The 20,311-nt window shown below is 44.6% G+C and overlaps 1 protein-coding gene and 1 non-coding gene across 13 annotated transcripts in view; both read left to right on the top strand.

The window, feature by feature from the left end:
- LOC123612664 (uncharacterized) overlaps positions 1-20,311 on the top strand; it is a 71,644-nt gene that overhangs the window by 15,984 nt on the left and 35,349 nt on the right. Inside the window, exons 1-2 of one of the 12 annotated variants that reach the window (XM_074362958.1) lie at positions 927-16,996; positions 20,217-20,308. The exons of the other annotated variants lie outside the window; for them this stretch is intronic. The gene's annotated coding sequence lies outside the window, so the exon portion shown is untranslated. Of the gene's footprint in view, positions 1-926; positions 16,997-20,216; positions 20,309-20,311 lie in introns of those variants that run through there. 12 annotated transcript variants of the gene reach the window in all.
- On the top strand, positions 19,772-19,954 carry LOC123618769 (U2 spliceosomal RNA). The gene has a single exon (XR_006727240.1). It is a non-coding gene; the product is annotated as a U2 spliceosomal RNA (small nuclear RNA).

Raw genomic sequence — 20,311 nt, 5'->3', positions numbered from 1 at the left:
TTGGTGTTAAACAAGAGCAGTGTCATCCTAAGTAAACTAAAAATTTTTATAAATGTATTATGTGAGCGGTATTACTGAAAATGGCATGAGTAGTATTTTTAACAGCAGAAGGTTTTTCATTCTTTGTGTCTAAGAAGGTAATGCATATGGGAGGGAAGGTTGTAAAGGACAAAAATGTGAATCAGAGACTCCTGAGGATTATCTTTAAGGGGGCACGTATGGAGATGAGTGTTTCTAATTTAGACATGTCAGTTTTATGAGTTGGTTTTTCCTGTTATTCGCTTCTGCATTCTGGATATTTTGTCATGTACATAAATATTATCCTCTACTTCAGTTTTACAAGTAACACTCTGAAGTGAGTTGCCAGTTGCATCAATTACAAAATGACCTTATGTGATAAAAACGTACTTCTTATGTTATTTCAAATATATTTGGCGTCATTTTCTTGAAGAAACCTTAAGTGCTGCCAGATCATTTAGTACGCCTGCAGTAGCTGAACAAAAAATGTTCAAGTTAAAGGAGTGTAAAAGTGTTGTAGTCATTTTAATACCCTCAGTATAAGGAAAAGAAGTTGGGAACGACCACTATCTCAAAAACACAGTGAAAGCTTTTCCCTTCTCAACATTACTAAAAATAAGGAAAATATCATTTTTCAAAACTATCAACACCAAGCTGATCTATTGGTTAAATCTAAAACTTGAGTGCTAAAAATTTCTTTAAATCAGGCAATAATTATTAATATGCTACAGGGAATATTACTCTGTGTTTATACATACACAGGTGTACATAGAAGCATGTACAACCTATAGAAGTGTAAGTCAATTAAAGTTTTTCAAAGTGTAGTTTGTAAAGTGAGTGGTATATTCACCAGCACATTCTTTTCATTCCTTGTGTCATGGAAGGCAATGGGTGTTCGACAGAAGACAAACTTTGGAAAGCAACATGGAAACTTATGGTCACTCAGCACCAAACAGTAGCATCTGATCAGTGTCCAAGGTCTGGGTACCAGCTGAGAACAATAGTCATATTCAGAAAGGATAAAAAAGAGGAACATTATAATCGTGTATGTCATTGGGTATGTTTTCTCCAAGCATTTAATGATATAAAGGGAAATTATCTTCTAGACCCTCAAGCCTGAAAGGGGTGGCTGGTCCCAGACATTGGTTCACTCTACTTGATACTAAGAGTTAAAAAAAAGAGTATGTGGATCCTTTTGTCCTCCCAGACCTGGGCTTAGTCCACACTTTCACTGTGGCAGGGATGAGCTGGGGGAGGTGAAGTGAGGGCTGGTGCTGCCAGGCCACAGACAGGTCCCAGGCAGAGCAGACATATGCACACCTAGACCAGGTGTCAGCACAGGCTGAGGGCAGTTGTCAGTTCAGTTGTCAGTTCCCAGCGCAGGCTGCTGCTTAGGACTAAAGTCAGCCGAGGAGCTTAGATGACCAGGTGAAAAAAAAAAAAAGACCTAGAAACCAATCAGTCATCCTAAAAAGAAATATTTTTTAAAACCTGTCATCCAGTGAGTACAGATTCTAGCAGCATGGAGACGTGTCAGAAACACATGGACAGTTGCTAAAGGCCCAAGAAGGATTTTATTCAGACTGTTGCCATAGAGGAGAGAGATTTCAGTATAAACTGAGCTCAACTGCTCTGGGAAAAAAGGCAGGAGGCTTTTTAAACACTGGTGTGCGCTGAAGGGCGAGTATTGGAGGATGTTAGTGGGGATGTCCGTCCATGTGATTGAACCTTCTGGGCTTGCTGACTGGTGCTCATGGGAGTTAGAGTCCTCGTCTTCCACAGAGACTGGGAGATGGGGTTCTGTTTTATTCTTCCAGTTTTATTGAGCTATAATGAACCCCCTGCACTGTGTGAGTTTAAGGTGTCCAGCATAAAGAGAGGTCCTGTCCGTCTTGATAACTACATTTCAAAGCGCTAGTTCTGAGGTCCTTGAGAGAAACATTTCTTTGTGTAGAAGATTTATATCTCAATGGTAAAAGAAAGAATTGACATTCGCAAGTTTTCTAAAGCAAATGCTGTACGAAAAGGGAGGTCAGTGGCCTAGACTCAGGGTTTGGCTGGAACAAACAACAAATTCTTTTGGCAGTGTTGAGCTTTGTCAGGCAGGAATTTTTAAGGGGGCTGAAACATCCTAGGGATGTGGCTTTGAGGTAATGGAAGCCATGCTAGAGTTTAGTCAAGTTTCTTACTGTGTGGGGAGGGCCGGGGAATTGCATGGAGGTGGAAATGTGTTACTGAGTCCAAACTCGTTCTGCTTTCCGCACGACAGGCCAATAAATCGGGAGATGAAGTGTTGGGGCAAGGAATAATGACTTTATTCGGAAAGCAAACAGAATGAGAGGATGGCCGACTAATGTCTTGAAGAACCATCCTCTCCAAGTCAGAACACAGGCTCCTTTTATACAAAAAAAGGGAGGGGGTGTGGTTGGTTGTTGCAATCTTCTTGCTGTAGAAATTGTTCCTGCAACTGTCCACGTGGGCCAAGTCATGGTGCTTCCGCAAAACCTCCAACAAAACAAAGGCTACCCTCTGTTCTGCAGCTTGTTTTCTTTATATAAGTGCAGAAGTGTTAATATCCTTCAAAGTCAGAGCCTTGAGAACAGGCTCTCTTGTTTACCAGCCAGGCTAAAGGCAACATTCATTTACTAAAGGTGCAGAGCTAGCAAGAATAAGCCGGAAAAAAGGGCACAGTGGTTAAAACCAAAAGAAGAGATCCAATATAGAGTCACATCTGTTCTCCTCTGTTACAAATGCACAGAGTCATTTGTGCTGAGAGTTTGTAGTTTTTACAGGTCCGAGCAGCAATGCCCATGGTCACCTCCAAGACATGAGTCCGCTGATGATGTAACACTTGTTTTCAGTCGTCTGACGGCCTGGGCAGATCTGAATCTGCTGAAAATGAAAGTCGAGTATTTGAAGGTAGAGAAAGAAAATATTACGTCTCAATAATGCCTGAAGCTGGAGTGGAAAAGCAAAGATTTAAAGAGATGAGCACACCTAAGGCCTCAGAAAGAGTCTGAATTTCTCATTCTCATCTTAAAAGTAAATGAGTTGTTAAAATAGCTCTTTAGAGACAATGTGAGAATAAAGGTAGGGAAGGGAATGATAAGAGGGGGGAACCTTAAATGAGAATTGTTGGGAGATAATACAGGGTAATGTGAAAGAAAAAAATTTCAAAAAAGATAACATTGGAAAGGGCCAAAAAGAAAAGAAAAGAAAAGGAACAGGAAAAAGATTAAATCTGCCAACAGCTATAGTTCTAGCACTAGATGAATTTTAACTTTGAAGTTAAACCGGAATTTTTAATGAGTTTTCCGTAGTTTCAAATTTTCTTTTAGTTTAATTTTTGTAAGATCATTTCCTTTACTGTATTGTATGAGGAAATGCTAATTTGCTTTTAAAATATTCATATTTAAATTTTTCATTCAGCTTTCAGATGACAATCATAATTGCAACAACTGAAACTCCCAGGGTATCTTTGGGTCTTCACCGATGACCACTTGGCCAATTTTATAAAGATCTACGTCAGGGTTCTCAGTGTACACAGTACATTAAATGTAGTATGCTCATAGTTTCCTCCAGATGTGGATTCATCTTCCCACATTCAACAACAATGATGGGCCACGGGATCAACTAAAAACACGAGTGGTCCGTCCTTGGGTTTGCCAGGTTAGCTTCATGTCTCCTCAGAATGGAGGCGGAGAGCATGGGGCTGTGGCTGGGGAGGGACTGGCAGGACCCTGAATCTCACCTATCTATTAATTCCTATCAGAACATCCACTGCAGGAATGAATGAGTCAAAGAGCTGTGGATGGGGTCCCAGACCTGTGGGAAGCAGAGGGGAGGCCAGACTGAGTCATCCCTGAGACGCCCATCCCCTCCATACTTATGTCTCACTCTGCCTGCCCTCTCCACACCCATCTCCTCTGACCTCCACAACTGGGGACCAGAATAGGAGGTGTGATAAACAACCTGATGCTCGTAAAACTGTTTCAGACTCAGTCCTGCTGCTCATGTGCATGGAGACTGTGGTGGGCTCCATGACCTTGGAGAGAAGCGTGTCAATAGGAAGACCAAACTCTCGTAGGATCTCTGTTAGACGTAGTCTATGACCAGGCTTTCTGCTGCAAGGATAGCCACGGAGGGGTTTGAAGTGGGCTGGGGCCATCATCTGGGTCCAGGAGCCAAAGAAGGGTGCCGTGGGAGCACAGCATTGAATGAGAGGTTAGGCGTCTGACTGTTCCCCACAAGACCACCTGCATGCTCTTTCTTCCAGCTTGGCACCTGGCTGTATTCGTACTTGCAGCGTACATGGAAGCCCCTGTACTGTCGCTGTTCCAAGCTAAAGTTGGCTTACCTGCAGCTCTTCTGGCCTGGCTGAGCCCTGAAGTTCCATGCCCCTCTTCCCTGCTGAGATGGATCTTCTAGAGCCCACTACGGCAGGGCCAGAGGATAAGGGAAACCGCAGGCAGGGAAGACTATGTGAGGGGGGGGTTCATGGGCTGTGTATTCCTTTAAAGGCAGTGGGATCTTTCTTTTAAGGGAAGGCAATGGGAAAGTCAATTATGTGGATGAAAGTTTCCCTTTATCCTGCTTCAGCACCAGCTCCAAGGCTTTTGCCAGCTGAAGAGCCAAAAGAAGGGCCAACTCAGGACCTAGAGACAGCTCTACCTCTGTCTCTATCAGCACGTCTGGTACTGCAGGCAGTGCCACCTCCATCAGCTGCTCTAGTGGTGGAGCAAGCCACATGTGCTCCAGCCTGAGTCCTCGGTCCTGAGCTGGAATCACTCAGAACATCCGGTCCAGTGCATCTTTCATCTCCAGCTCCAAAACAGAGAGACAGTCAGCTCTGGCCCCAGCACCATGCAGCCTCTGGCATGGGACCGGGAAGGATGGGATGACTAAGGAGAAGTTTGAATTCATGGTCTTTCCTCTAAGGCTAGTGGCAGACCAGGTGACTCTGATAGATGTGAGTAGGCTGGCTCTTATGGGGAGGCTGGGGCAGGGCTTCCCTCTGCAATAAGCTGCCCCATGATCTGGACCCCTGTGATCAGGGTTCCAGTCCCAGGCCTGCCTCTTATCAACCATATAACCTGGGCAGCTTTCTTAAACCCCAAACTTGCACTGTGTACCTGAGGTCAGTAGAGATGGACAGTAACAGGACTTCCTGCACAGAGAGGCTGTGCAGATTCAATGAGGCAGGACAAATAAGAACTTAAGTGGGGCCTGACCTGTGTTTTGGGGGAGAGGAGCTCACCGTGTGCAGCCAGGTGCATGGATCACCCGTATGCTCGGGAGGCTTCATAGTCTTCACTTGTTACACATCTGAAGGGTGCTTAACCATAAGGGAGACGAACAGACAGAGCCAGTGACTGTAGCTGCCACAGGGGAAGGTCCATCTGAAGGGGAGTCAGACTCGTGGGCTGATGAGGATGGGTGGAAAACACCCCCTTGGATTGAGCAGAATTGTGCTGCCTTCTGGAGATTGGAGTTAGTGAGGACAGACTGGGTGAAAATGTCCCTTGCTTTTACCCATCAGTATTGGGCCCTGTGGATACTGATTCCCATGGTCAGTATTGTCCTGGTGCCCTCAGTGGACAGAGAATAAAACTCAGGGACTCCTACAAGGCTCAGGCCACATCCTCAGCTTCCTGAGCTCCCATTTTGATTGGTTGTTCCATTGTGGGATGCAAAGATGGAGTGTGGCAGATCTGGGTGACACTCCCCTTCCCCCAGAGTGTTTAAGAAGGTGCCTGGGCTCCATCTGATCCCAGAGGAACAAGCCTGGCAATGAGCACATGGCACCAACCGTACATGTCGCTATCACCCAGTTCAACAGTGTCATCTCCACCTGCTTCAGGGACCCAGCATGGTCGCCCAGGAGAAGGCCAGGGTGGTGAAACATCGGAACAAGGTAGCCAGGGTATGCTATGGGAGGTCCAGTGCAGTCTCTCTAGAACCTTGGGAACTACTTCTTCTTTATCAGGTTTCAGTATTGAAGTCTTGGTCCAAGCCCCTTCACAGCCCCTAGGCCCTTCCTGCCAGGGCCACGCTGACCTTGACTTAACATGTGACAGTGACAATGAGTTGGATGCTTACCTCCTATGTGTCTCGTTCCCTGGGTTGAGCTAAAATTCTCCTCCCTGTGGATTTTTTTAAACCCCCTTGTCTTAATTATTGTCTCTCCTATGCCCTCTATGGGCTCCCTGGAATGTCTCATCCAGAACAGAAGAGAGCAATGAGGAAGACTGAAGCCAGAGAAAGCAGAGCAACAGCTTCTCACTTCTCAGCTGAGCCTCTTCCCTTCCCCAGGGGTGCCAGTTTCTCAGGAACTTCCCCATGCCGCACACCAGCCTCTCTGTTCTGCAGAGTGCTTCGACTAACCCTCTGAAGGAGACATGGGGAAATTTTTCTCCATAGGAGGTCACTGTGGGATCTCCCATATGTCTGCCATTGTCCCCTCAGTCACCTGGGACCTCCTAGGAGGCATCGAACTTAACAGACAGGGGCTGGGCTTGTGGACTGAGGCTCTAAGCCTCCTTGGGAAACAGGCCACCATTCCTACTGCTTTAGGAATAAGTTTCCTTAAATGTCACATACTGGGTTGAGCCAAAATGGAAAATTCAAGTGTTTCCTTTATAGCAACAGGACTCCATGCCCAGTTAAAACTCAAACTGGTTAGAACAGATATTCAATATAAATGGAAATGGATACCCCAGGTGACCAACCTCAGGGCTCCCTCCCCAGTCCTACAGAGCCTTAGCGCTCAGAGAAAGCCAGCAAAATCCCTCATCCAGGCGGTGTGAATGTTGCCGGTTCTCAAACCAGAGGGATTTGCACTTTAACCCCACACAGATTTCTTAAACTTCTCCGCTGTTTCCCCTCCACTCAGGAAGAGCTGCTGAAAAACAGGTGTTTGTTTATTAAGGTTGAGTGGAGGCCTGAGGTCTGGAAAGAGCCAGGGGTGAGAGAGGAAAGGGAACTGGCTAGGATGTGGTGTTTAAGTTTCTCTGAGAAATTCCAGTCTGCTCTGGATTAACAGGAAGAGGGATCTGTTTCTGTGCACAGGCAGTTTGGGGGTGTTTAGAAAGACAGGAGGCCCTGGTGATGAAATCAGGCACATGCTGAGACAGCAAAGTTAAGAGTCTCTGGCTTCCATGCCGGTTCGCCCTGCTGGCGTATGGCTTCTCAACAGGCTGCTGGATGGATGGGGTGGGTGGGGATCACTTTCTTTCGTAAATCTGCCTCGTAAACCAGTCTGTCCTGAGGAACCCAAGCCCCTGCTGCTCTTCTGTCTTCATCACACCCCTAAGGGTAGGGCACCCTTCTTGTCCCAAGGATGGACACTGCAGGGGGTCGCTTGGAACAGATATACAAATGGGCTGCCCAGCCTTGAGTCCAAATGGCTGGACCAGAGACAGATGTGTGTGCATTATGTGACTCTGCACTGTGCCCTCGTACAGTCCTTGCTCATCAGCCACAGTCAGGGTTCTCACCTGGGTGCTAGGCAGAAGTCGTGACACATGGCCCAGGTGGCTTATGAAAAGTGCCTGGAGGAACTGATCCATTCTTAGTAGATCATCCCTGATGGGCCTCAGAAGCTTCGTATGAAACAGGGAACAAAGTGTGTTGTCATCCCCTATCCTGTAAGAAAGAGGTGGCACCTCAAGGCTCACATTCCCGGGCAGAAAAAGACTGCTGTGCAGGGGAATGTCTGGAGCCGTTTCTTGGGGGAGGTGAAGGCTTTGGCATGGCAGAGATTCCAGTGGGGCTGGGGTAAGCAGGCAACTCAGCCAGGCCTCCAAGATACCCCCTCCCCTTCATCCATAGCTCTGCCCAGATAGGGGCCTGGACACAACGTGAGAGCACAGAAGACAAGACTCTCACCAGTGGTGGGCCGGGATGGGGTGAAGGAAGCTGAGATGGGGCCTCTGGCTAAGAGGAGAGTGTGACCTGCCCTTTGTGGGCCCCTGAGAAACTCACTGCCTCTCCTTGGGCCTCTGTCTCCTCATCTGGGAAATGGAGGGATAAGGGCCTCATAGCCACCCTTGTGAGTTGGGACAGCATGAGCATTGGAGGGCTGAGTGAAAGGAGACTCCACATAAGACAGGCCCCTAGGCTGGTGGAGCAGCAGAGCTACCTGCCTGCAAAGCTGCATGAAATTTTGTCTAAACTGGGTAAGAGTGAAGAGGGGCCGCTCCAAGTTCAACTACACAGAAGTGATCTGGCAGCGCTTTCCTGCCTCTCTTGGCGTCATCAGATAGGGTGGTGCTACAAGACCCTTGAGCTCCACCTGTTCTCCCCTCTCTGGGGCCAAGAGACTGGCGGCCTAGGTCCACACCCTGTCCTCTGCGCGTGCTTGGCCCTTCTGTAAACCTGGTGGGTGGTCACGGGAGGCTAGTATGATAGAGGGCTCTTTCTGATGGCCTTTGGCTGTCTGCCTCACAGGGGCATGACATGAACCGCCAGAAGAAGGATACAGGTGAGCAGCTGTGGTACGCCCGTCAGGGGGAGGTTGGGGGAGTGGAAATCGCAGGCCACCCCTTTCACAGAACACTTCTTGCCTTTATCCCTGCATCTGACATTTACTGGAGAGTATGATAACAGAGAAGGGGGACCATTCCATTTGGTATGTGGGGGTCGGGGGATGGCGTCAAGGGAAAATTCCTAAAGGAGGGGCTGTTTATTCCCATCTCTGAGAACAAGTAGGGCCTGGATGGAATTAGAGGGAAGGAGGGCTCTCATGTGTAGCAAAACCCAGCACCAGCCCCCAGCCCCGCTTCTCACAGCCCACAAGGCCCCAGCTCATTCCCCACCCAGACTCTGCTGGCGTTTTCTTTTTCCCTCTCATTCTAGGAAAACAGATTAGTGACAGAAATCATGCTGCTCCGGGTGGCCACAGAAAATTACAACCTAAGGCTTGAGGAGAAATTTGATGTCTGTTTCTGGGACATGGAGATGCTTAGTGAGAATGAGAAGTGAGGCCAGGCACAGGTGGGAGAAGGTAGCGGTGGACTTTCTCTGTTGGCCAGTCAGGAGAGCCTGCAACCAAGGGTCCCAGATCTGCCTCAGACCTTGTTGCCTGGCAACTGCTGGGGCACCGGGACTCCAGCCAGTGGGCAAAGAATGGGAGGGACTCCTGAAGTGTGGCTCCTGGTAGGCTCACTCTGTCCTGTAGTGACATCCTGCCCTGCTAGGTGGAGCCCCTGTTCTATTTGGCTGAAGGAGTCCCATCATCAGGCTCACAGATGAATGTGTGTCCAGCGAGTGTGACCTCTTCCTTTGCAGCAGGGACACAGCTGTGGCACTCAGGTGCTCTGTTTCCATCTCCCTGACATCTCTCTCCCAAGTTCTAGTTCCCTGTTTTGGAGGAGCAATATTTAATTGTTGTAAACAGTAAATGCGTGATTTGAATATTATTAAAGCCCTATTTCTTTAATAGCCTGAGAATTGTGGGTGTAAAAAAAAATTTTTTTCCTATGCTAATTTAAGTGATCATCAGACTCTGACATTGCTCCTCGAATTAAGAAATCTTACAGGGTCATCAGCTTATTGTATGCGGGATAAGAGAGACGAGCCAGTCCCCCCTTCCTGGCTACAAAAGAATAATCTCAATTCCCCTTCTCCCAAAGGTGTTTCATTTCAGTATCATGAACCTGGACCAGGAGCAGAGACAGCTCCTCAGAACTCCCAGGACTCAGAGGCTGAAGTCCTTTCGCAGGCACAGCAGCAACCACTGACATGTGGGAGTCTTTGAAACGACTTTGTGCTGCCAGGACCAATTCCTGACCCAGAGCAGTGGTTACTTTTCTATACTTTGCAGGAAGAGGGAACATTTTCTGCTTCTTGTTGAGGTTTCTTTGGAGCAAGTATTAGGGATTTGGAGTTTTGTAGTTCAATCTCTGGTACTGCATTAGCACTACGTAGGGAAGTACGACAGGGATAAACTGTGCCTGTGGAAAGGACGAGGCCAGAGGAAGGTGATTTGCAAATGGGGAAACTAGGGAAAGCAGGACTTTCCCTCCTCAGTCCGCTAGGGGCTCTATGTTTGTTACACCAAAGCGTTAGAGCAGGGTGTTACCGCAGCCTGGATGCTGGCGAGAGACCAAGCGACACTCAGAGGGTTGGAGAACTCAGGTTTATTATGCGGGCGGGCCCAGAGGAGTTAACACTCCAAAGTTCTGGACCCCGTTTGTAGGTTTACACAGGCTTTTATAGGTTACTGGTCAAGATCTTGCAACATCATATGCAGAGTAGGTGTAACAGATGGACCAGTCAGGAGTGAGCTTTGGGAACCAAGAGACTCTTAGGGGCCAGTTCCGTTCTCCTAGAAGTAAGCTGATTTACAGAAGCACAGAAGCCAGATAATGCCACAGGGCCAGGGAACCAGATGGCGCTGACGGGAAAGTAGTGGCCCTGCTTGGGGGTCCTGCCGGTCTTCATGGGGCTTCCCACCTCATGTTCGCTCTTTACCTAGATGCGAATCCTCCTGGGATCCTCGTCTATGACCTCTGACTTCCCCTTCCTGCTCATTTCTTATCCAGGGAAAAGGTTTGTGATGCAGCTTTTAAGGCTGCTGCTGGGCCTTCGTTCCATAAACACCTATGTTACCTATGAACGAGGGGTTCTAGATTCCTTGTGCTTCTTTATATAATGCTTTTGAAAGCACAGACTCCCTGGAGGCCCCCAGCCTGAATGTCAGGTGGCTGCTTCTCCCTGGCTGGACCTGATGGATCAGGGATGAGTTCTTGTTTGTCAGGATAAGGGTCTGTACACCTGGCCAATGGAACACATCCGCATTCTCCCTTCCCAGCCACGACAGCATCTGCAGCTATGTGGTTCTGAAGTTCGTGATCTCAGACATACCCCAGTGTACATACCCAGTTGTGTTGCTGCTGACTGGTCCCAAACTGGTAGCTGGAATTGAGCCCATAAGGCTTGCAGCCCCCGGGGATGGCTGTGGTCTTTGGGCATAGTCTTGTACTTTGGTTATATCATGGGAGCATAAACATTTCCTGTTAGGAGCTTTGAAAGATGAGAAATGAGAGGGGAGGAGGTAGGAAGTGTCTCCAAACTGATGACCTTTGGCATCCACGGACACAGTACTGCCAATTAAAACACTGAAATGCTAACCTGGGTGAAAAGGAGACACTGCTCTGAGTTCACGCCAAGTACCTACCCCACAATTGGGAGCTCCAGGGTTACCACCTGCCATTGTGAACATTATCCCCTGGAAACAGCATGTAGAAATGAGACCCAGAAGAATTACCTGGCACTTCTGAGTTACTCTCCTCATTTCTAATGACTACAAGTGTTACACAGACACACAGCAGGCTGGCCTCTGCCAGGGAGGCCTTTTCAGTGCAGCCTGGGACTGAGTATAAATCCTTTAATTGGTGGGACAGGCCCTTCTTGGCTTGACACAACACAGCCATCCAGGAAAGTGATTTGCTAAACGGAAACTGGGAAAGCTGCACTTTCCTTCCAAAGAGAAAGAGAAGTGCTAGGTGCCAGGGCCAGGACAAAGGCATTGGTGTCCAAAGGGCTTCTTCTGCAGGACTGTGGGGACCCTGAGAGCAGATTCAGCACGTAGCAATGTTGAGTAAGTCAGGCGCCTACCACACGGCAGAGTAGGGACAATTTTTTGCGTCTTTGGGCATCCACTGGCCAAAAGCACATCGATCCATCTTATCCAGAAGAGACCCACGTATGCAATGAAGGTCACATTATCACCCAATCTGTGTTTTTACGTTCTTTAGCTCCAAGATTTCTTTTCTGCTCCTTTGTATGTTTTTTTCCTTCAACATTTTCTGTCTTTGTTGAACTTCTCCTTTTGTTCTTGTACTGTTTCCCTCATTTTGTTAAATTGTTTCTTTGTTCACTTGGAGCGCTCTGAGCTGCTTTAGTATGGTTCTTTTGATGCCTCCTTCGACAGTGTGCCAAGACAGTTCGGTTTCATTTTGTGTACTCCACCTTCTGGTCCATGTTAGAGCCAGTCAATTAAACAAACTGCTAGAGCTCTTTGTACCCCATGGAGATGCGACATTGAATAGAAAATCTCTGTGGAGTGAGCCAAATCAATATATTCTACCTGATTGGACTCGATGTTTCTTCCACCATCATCCCAAGATCTTGATATCCACTTCTTCACAATTTCCCTGGATTTCTTTCTGTATGAACTGGGGGAAGGATGCAGTTGTTTTGGAGTGCAATACAGTTTCTCAGAGATCACATTTCGTACCTCGTGCTTGGGACCTGCTGAGAACTGAGTCTACTAGTAGGTCTGAAAGCCAAGAGGGCCGGTGTGTGTGGATCTCGAGAAGGATCAGCAGTGCCTTGCAAGTCAGTGACCTCAGGGGAGACCATTATAGGATTCAGGAAAAGCAGAGTTAACCCCCTCAGACCAAGATGGGAGGGCTTCATTTAATGGCAAACAGACTCTGCACAATTTTGATTTAAGTGTTCCAGCTTAACCAGGAACGGCCCATATGGCCCCATTCCAATTTTCTGGGTCCCATGCCATTACTTGGACTGATGCATGGATGGGAATTCAATTTGTGTAGTAGTTCAGCCACTTTCAGGATGAGACTCTGGGTTAGGTTTTCAGAAATCTCAGTCTCAGAGGTACCAGAAATAAAGTTTTATTTCAAGGAAGATAGGAAATTTCAGGTCAATTATATGGTTCTTGAGTTGGAAATCTGCTTGACTTAAGTTCATCTTTTTCTTTCCTCATTTAATCTAATGAATTAGAAGCAATAAGCTAATTTCATTACATTTGTTAGTTTGTCAAAATGATGTAAAGTCTCAAATACATAGTCATGTAGACCTTGCCTTTTATAAACATTTGATGAGAAATATTCTGTAGTGGTATTTCGTGTATATACACACACACACACACACACACACACGTATATATGTATATATGCACATGTATATATATGTCTTTGTAATGAACTATCAGTACGCTCTTTAATAGTAGAAATAAGGTCACTAGTGTCTTTAATTCTAATCAGATTAGAAAACCAATTCTAGAAAACCAAGAACCACTTAAGTAAACACATCTTTACTATTCTGTTCCTTTAGAACCATTCTGGGTACCAAAACCTGTATTAGAGTTTTCCAGAGAAAAGGAACATAATGTATTTATAACATGAACACATACACGTATACACACATATTTATGTGTATGTATATATACACACAGAGAGACATGTAATGTGTACTTAACATCTGTCATCATACATAGTTACAAATTTTTTCTTAAGGTGAGAATTTTTAAGATCTACTTTCTTAACAACTTTCAAATATGCAATACAGTATTATCAACTGTAGTCACTATGCTATACGTTACATTCCTAGGACTTTTTTATTTATGTTATAACTGGAAGTTTGTGCCTTTGACCATTTTTACCCATTTCTCCCAGATCATGGGCTTTCAGTGGTTTCACTTCCTGTGCTCTCTCCTCTGCCTTCTTACCTACGCCAATCTGTGGTTCCTCTTCACAACCTCCCCACACAGAGACAAGACCTGCAGGCTGTACACTATAAAATCTTGAGCACCTTAGACAGTAATGATGAAACACTGAGAGAAAAAAAGGTGTCTAGTGAATAATCTGACCCTGAAGCCTCAACATCTAGTGAGTTGAAAGTATTGACCAGCAACCTCTTGATAAGAAGGTATTTCCTCAAAGCTGATTCTTTTCAGTTGGCCAAGCTAAGTGCATTACTGGTATGTTTTTCAGCTCAGAGTAAATAACATTTTAATTTCACTTTTTTAGTGTTCATTGTTAGTATATAGAAAAAACCTTATGTTTAAAATCTTTGCAATTAAAGGAAAGGAGTTTGAGCACATTGTATAAGACATGGCCCCAGCAATAGTTCTCATAAAAGTCTGTTTTGGGATTCCATTGAGCTAAAGCAGAACAGCTCTTCATTCACCCACATACTGCATTAATAACATCAAAAGTCCATGGCTGTGTATTTGAGATATTTTTCTGGAGTTAGACATAGTGTAAGTAAAAATGGGCAACTTTTAAAGTGGAGGAAGAACTCTAGACATGAAATAGGAAAATCATGCAGTTGCTTGAAGCAGGATTATGACATTCTGCCTCCAAATCCCAAATCAGCTCCTGCCTCATGGATATATGACCTTCCCAATACACCTGCAGATCTTGCCTTGCAGTTTTCTTAGGTAAGCATGCATGCACACACACACACACGCATACGCATATGTGCACACACATGCATGCTCCTGTGAACACACAGAGAATATATTGTTCCTAGAGCTGTGTCTAGAGATCCCCTCAGAGGAGAAAGGTTGATTTTAATTTTCTTTAAGAGTTCTTAATTTTGAGACACCTAGACTCCTATCCTCCAGTAAAACATGCTATAAACCCAAGTACCAGCCAGTCTGTAATTTCTGTCTTGTTTCTTAGAAAATGACCAAATAAAATGCGGGAAAAAAATGTGCAAACAGTATTTGAAAATACGTTAGCCACTATATGTAGATTCTGCCCTGTAATAAATTTGGCAAGTGTAGAATTTTTTTTTGCAAGATCTGAACATGATCGTAATACTGAGCTCATATGGTAGATATTGGCCTGTTACTGTATCAGTTAAAAATGATTGGTTTTGATGTTGTCAGACATGACCAAGGCCTGTATGTTCCTCAGTTTTCACATCTTTTACATGTTTGAGAGAAAATGTTTATGTAGTACACGTAATTCAGAATGTTCCCTAAGATAGTAAGGAAAGCTTTCCTTTTGTATGTTTCTCTTTACCATTTCTGCTGTTAATAGAGAAGCATTCTTGGCCAAAAAGAAACATTACTTTTCCTGTCCCTTCTGTGCCACTTCCTGTGGGAGCTTTAGCACACCTTGAGCCTTACCCTGTCTAGAACCAACATCTCTCAATATATATTTTTTCCTTTTATTCATTTCCTCCTGAAAAGTTGATGCCAGGGCATGAGCATCTGAGTGACTTTGATTTTTAAGGTGAGGTTTCCATACCTGGAAGAGTGTCAGGCAGTCAGAACGTACTTGTTTCATAACGGGACCACGATCTTAACTTCTTTTGAGAGCACAAGGGAACAGAGAGGTTGGTTTGTTTTGTTGTTTGTTATTTGAGATATAGAAATTACATATCTTAGGGTTCTCTACATTGCATTTTCAGGTGCTATTTTGTGTGAAGTCTGAATTATGTAAAAGAATCTGACCTATATATACATCATGACATTTAGGCATTTTTCTTAAGGGCTTTTGCCTGAGAGAATAAATTGGAATCTACATTAGAGTTCTGACATAGAAGGGGCTGTAAGCTATTAACTAATAATTAATAGTTAGCATTCTTATATTTAATCTTAAAATGTATTTTTGTGTATCTGCTGTGTATAGGAGCATTTGATGGTGTACAAACAGTGATATCTACAGCACAGCCTCCATTCTTACAAGAGTGCCAAATTTAGGGGTTTGCCTATCATTGGAATTAAACGTTTTAAAAATTGTTCATTGAGATATAATTCACGTTCAATAAAACTTGCCATTTTAAATAATATAATCCAGGAGATTTTAGTATATTCGTAAAGTAGTGCAACCCTCACCACTCTCTCATTCAATAATGTTTTCATCATCCCCCAAAGAAACCCCGCACCCATTAGGAGTCACTCCCCACACTTCCCTCCCCCAGCTCCTGGCAACAACTAATTTATTTTCTGTTTCTATAGATTTGGTTGTTCTGGATGTTTCATATAAATGGAATCATAGAATATATGGTCTTCTGTGTCTGTTTTCTTTTACTTTGTGTTAATATTTTCAAGGTTCATCCATGTTATGGCCCAAATCAGTAATACTTCACTCTCCTTTAAGGTTGAATAATATTCTGCTGTATGGAAATATGACATTTTGTTTATTCATTCATCAGTTGATGGGCATTTTAGTTATTCCTATCACTAGAATTAATTAATATTTTTGGTCTGTGTGCATCTTTGATAGATTTTGATGATAAAATTGCTGTGTATTAAAACTAGCGACTACCTCAGTGTCATACCTTTAAAGATGAAGAAACCACAAACATTCACATTCAAATCGATGGCTCTAGAGTTTAAAAACATTCCCAGATTTTCACCATTTCATCCCACTATTTCTCAATCATTGGAAACTTAACCTGTTCTCAATGTTTGAGAATCTGTTTCTGTGGGAAATTTTGTTCATGAAATGAATTTTGGACTTACCGCACAATAGAACCGAGTGAAACAACATGTTTAAGTCCCTTCGTCCCATCCTATTAGCTATGCCGGTGTACAGTGATACAGCCCAAGGATTCAGGGCCTTCAGCCACACCCTCCCTAGTCCTCTAGTCATGGGCCAAGGATCTGGAGCACCTACGCTTTTTCTTTCAAGTTTTTCTTTAATAGACTTTATTTTTGTAGAGCAGTTTCAGGTTCACAGCAGAATTGAGCAGAAAATAACAGATTTCGCACATAACCCTCCCCACCCACACATACGTACACTCCTACCCTCAACATCCCTCATCACTTTGGCATACTTGATACAATCGATCCGTGCGCGTGCGCTGCCTGGCCACGCCCCGGCGCCCTCCTCAGCCACGCCCCTCCCTCCGCCCGCCTAACGGTCAGGCAGGCAGGCAGGCTGCCGTTGGTCGAGCGGACGGCGGCTCCGCCGGGCTTGCCGAGCGGTGCCCGTCCTGCTCCCTCCGGCAGCGGCGGCGGCTGCAGCGGCAGCGGCGCGGTGCCTCCAAAAGGCGCGGAGCTGGCCGGGCGGCGGCCGCGGAGCTTGGTGCCCAGCGCGGCGGCGGCGGCGGCGGCGGCGGCGGCGGCGGCGGCGGCGGCGGCCGCCGCCCGGGAGACAACATGGCGGCGGAGGCGGGTGCGCGCCCCGAGGTGCTCCGTGGGCAGGTGTTCGACAGGGGGCCGCGCTCCAGCAACCTGCCACCTCGGCGAGGGCTCCCACGGCGTCGTGTGGTGAGTGTCCGCGCCCCGCGTGCCGGCCGCGCCCGCCCGCGCGGGCCCCCGCCCGGCCTCGGCTGGCGCAGCTGCGGCAGCTGCGGCGTCGGCCCCGGCCCCGGCCCCGCGAGCCGAACCCCGAGCCTGGCGGCGACCCCGACTCCAGGCGGGGTGTCCCACCATCCGCGCGCCGGGGCCTCGGGCGGGGCCTGGCCGCTCGTGCTGGGGCGTTGCTCGCGTCGCTTCCCGGGTGGGCCCTCGCTGGGCGCGAGAAGGGATGGGTGGGGGTGGAGGACAGGACCCCGGTAGGCAGGGACCCCCATGTCAGGAACCGCCCCACCCCACCCCCGGGTGCTGGCTTTAGTTTACACTTTTAAAAAACTGTTTCATACAAATCAATTATATGAATATTTTAATGTAGCTGAATTATCTGTTCCCTTCTTTTGGACATTTAAGTTATTTCCAATTTTCGGCTATTAAATAATGTTGCTATGTATTCTTGTTACTTCCTTGGAAAGACATGTTAAGAGTTTCTCTGAAGACGCATACATGAGAGCACAGTGTCTGGTCCGTAGGCGTGGGTGGCTTCAACCTGATTGTGTTACACCGCATCGTGTTCTGAAGCTGTTCAGTGCTGTCTTATATTCCCAGCAGCAGGGATGAGTTCTTGTTCCTCATCTTCGTGTTTTTCACCATTTGTTTGGTTTGTGGTGAAATTTCAGAGGGGTTTGGCCTCCTAGTGAGCACGAGCATCTTTTCCTGTGTTGACTGGCCACTGGTGCCTCCTTTTCTGTGACTTGACTGTTCAGAGTAGTTCCCTACTTTTGATTTGGGCTGTTTCTGTTACTGATTTGTAAAGATTCCATTTTGGGAACATTTATCTCTTTAATCCAATTGGAATTAGTTTTATTTGAATGTTGGGAGGTAAGGATAAATTTTTGCCTGAGTTATCTTTTTTCAGTGTTTTATTGTCAACATTCCTGGCATATTATTTTTTTATTTTGTTTTGTTTTGTTTTTTGCTTCTAAATACAACTATATATCTGGACTTGGACTTTATAGCAAACTCAGTGTTTTTTTCAAAAAGAACTATTATATAAGCGATAATTATGGTATAATAAGAAATGTTATTATGGTATAAGGTATTATATGGTATAATACTTAAGGGATAATTGTAAGTTATGTTATCAAATTATAAAATTTACTGCATATATTTAAAGTGTAAAAGTTGGTAAGTTTTGACATACATGCACAGCCATGAAGCCACTGCCATGTTCCAAATCCCAAACATACCTGTCACCCCCAGAGTTCCCTTGTGGCTCACTGTGATCCCTGTCTCCTGCCCCTCCCTGTCTTCCCCCTCCTCCTGTACCCAGGCAACCACTTAGCTGTTTTCTATCATAGATTTGTTTGCATATTCTAGAATTCATGTAAATTGAATCGTACAGAATACATACTGAATTCTTTCACTCAGCATAATTATTTTGAGTTTGATCCCTAATGTTGTATGTATCAATAGTCTATTTCTTTTTATTGCTGAGTAGTGGTATAGAGATCACAGTTATGTAACCATTCATCTACTGAAAGGCATGTGAGTAGTCTCCATTTTCGACAAACACAAATAAATGTTGTCTGTCCAAACATTCATGAAGAATCTTTGTGTAAACATATACTTTCATTTCTTTTGGATAAATACCTGGCCCTGGAATGGCTGCGTTGTACGATAGAGTGTATATTTTTTAATGAAACTCACAAAGGGTTTTGCAGACTGGCTGCACTGTGTCACATTCCCACGAGCAGTAGATGAGAGTTCCAGATGCTCCGTGTATTTGTCAGCAGTTAGTAGTACTATTTTAACTTCAGACATTTTCATAGCTGCGTAGTGGCTTCTTACTCTGTTTTACTTGGCATTTGCCTGATGACTGATGATGCTGAGAATCTTTCCATGTGCTTATTTTACCATCTGTGTATCTTCTTTGGTGAAATGTCTTCTCAAATCTTGGCCTATTTAAAAAGTTGATTTCTTATGTTTTTATTATTGAATTTTGAAAGTTCATCATATATTCTGTATAGAAGTCCATTATCAGATATTTGATTTATGAATATTTTCTCTGTGGCTTTTGATTCTCTTAATAGTGTCTTTCAAAGAGAAGTTCTTACCTTTGGTGAAGTCCAAGTTTCAGTTTTTTTCTCTCATGAATTTAACTTTTGGTGATGTATTTAAGAAATATTTCCTAAAATGAAAATCAAAAAGAGTTTCATATGTTTTTTTCTTTTTAGAAGTTTTATAATTTTTACTTTACGTTTAGTTTTATACCCTGTTTTGGGTAAATTTTTATACTTGGTACCAGGTCTAGATACAAGTACAATTTTTTTCTCATAAAAATATCCAAATTTTCCAGCACTATTCTTGAAAAGACAACGCTTTCTTTACTGAATTTCCTATGCACCTTTGTAGTAAATTAGTTGTGTATGGGTATTTATATGGACTCTGTTTTTTTCAACTTCTCTCTTTACCTGTCTTGATGCCAATACCACATAGTCTTGATTACTGTAGCTTTATAATCAAGTCTGGAACTTAGAAGTATAAATCCTGTGACATTTTCTTCAAGTTGTTTTATTTATGCTAAAACATAGTTATTCTAGTTATTCTTTGCATTTCCACATGGATTTTAGAATGAGGTTGTCAATTTTCACACACACACAAGACACAAAAAAGCCAGCTGTGATTTTGATTGGAACTGAGTTGAATCTACATCAGTTCAAGGAGAACTTACATGTAAATAACATTCTGATCACTTCTCGGCCTTTTGGCTAAGATCAAGTGTAGTCTCCGTTCTTATCAGTTTAATAGCACTCTGTCATCCAATATATGAACGCAATCTGTCTCTCCATTTTTATGGGACTTCTTAATTTCTGTCTGTCAGCATTATTTTGTAGTACACAGGTCTTACGCATCTTGTCAGATTTACCCTTCTGTGTTTCATATTTTTGATGCTATTTAAGGTACTTTAAAATTTCAGTTTTCAGTTGTCTGTTGATATAATTTAGAAATACAGTTAGTTTATGTATGATGACCTTGTATCTGGTAATTTTGCAAAACCTACTTCTCAGTCCTAGTAGTTTTGTAGATTCTGTCATATTTTCTACGTAGATGATTATGTTATTTGTAAATCAGTGTAGTTTACTCCTTTCCATTCTTCATGTCTTTAATTTATTTTTCTTACCTCGTTGCACAGGCGAAAACATCAGTGCAGTGATGAATTTAAGTGGTGAGAGTGGACATCCTTTCCTTGTTCCTGATCTTATGGGCAGTGCTTTCCTCCTAAGTGTA

This window comes from Camelus bactrianus, chromosome 4 (assembly GCF_048773025.1).
Source record: "Camelus bactrianus isolate YW-2024 breed Bactrian camel chromosome 4, ASM4877302v1, whole genome shotgun sequence".
NCBI classification, from domain to species: Eukaryota; Metazoa; Chordata; class Mammalia; order Artiodactyla; family Camelidae; genus Camelus; species Camelus bactrianus.
This window is presented reverse-complemented; position numbering and strand designations above follow the sequence as displayed.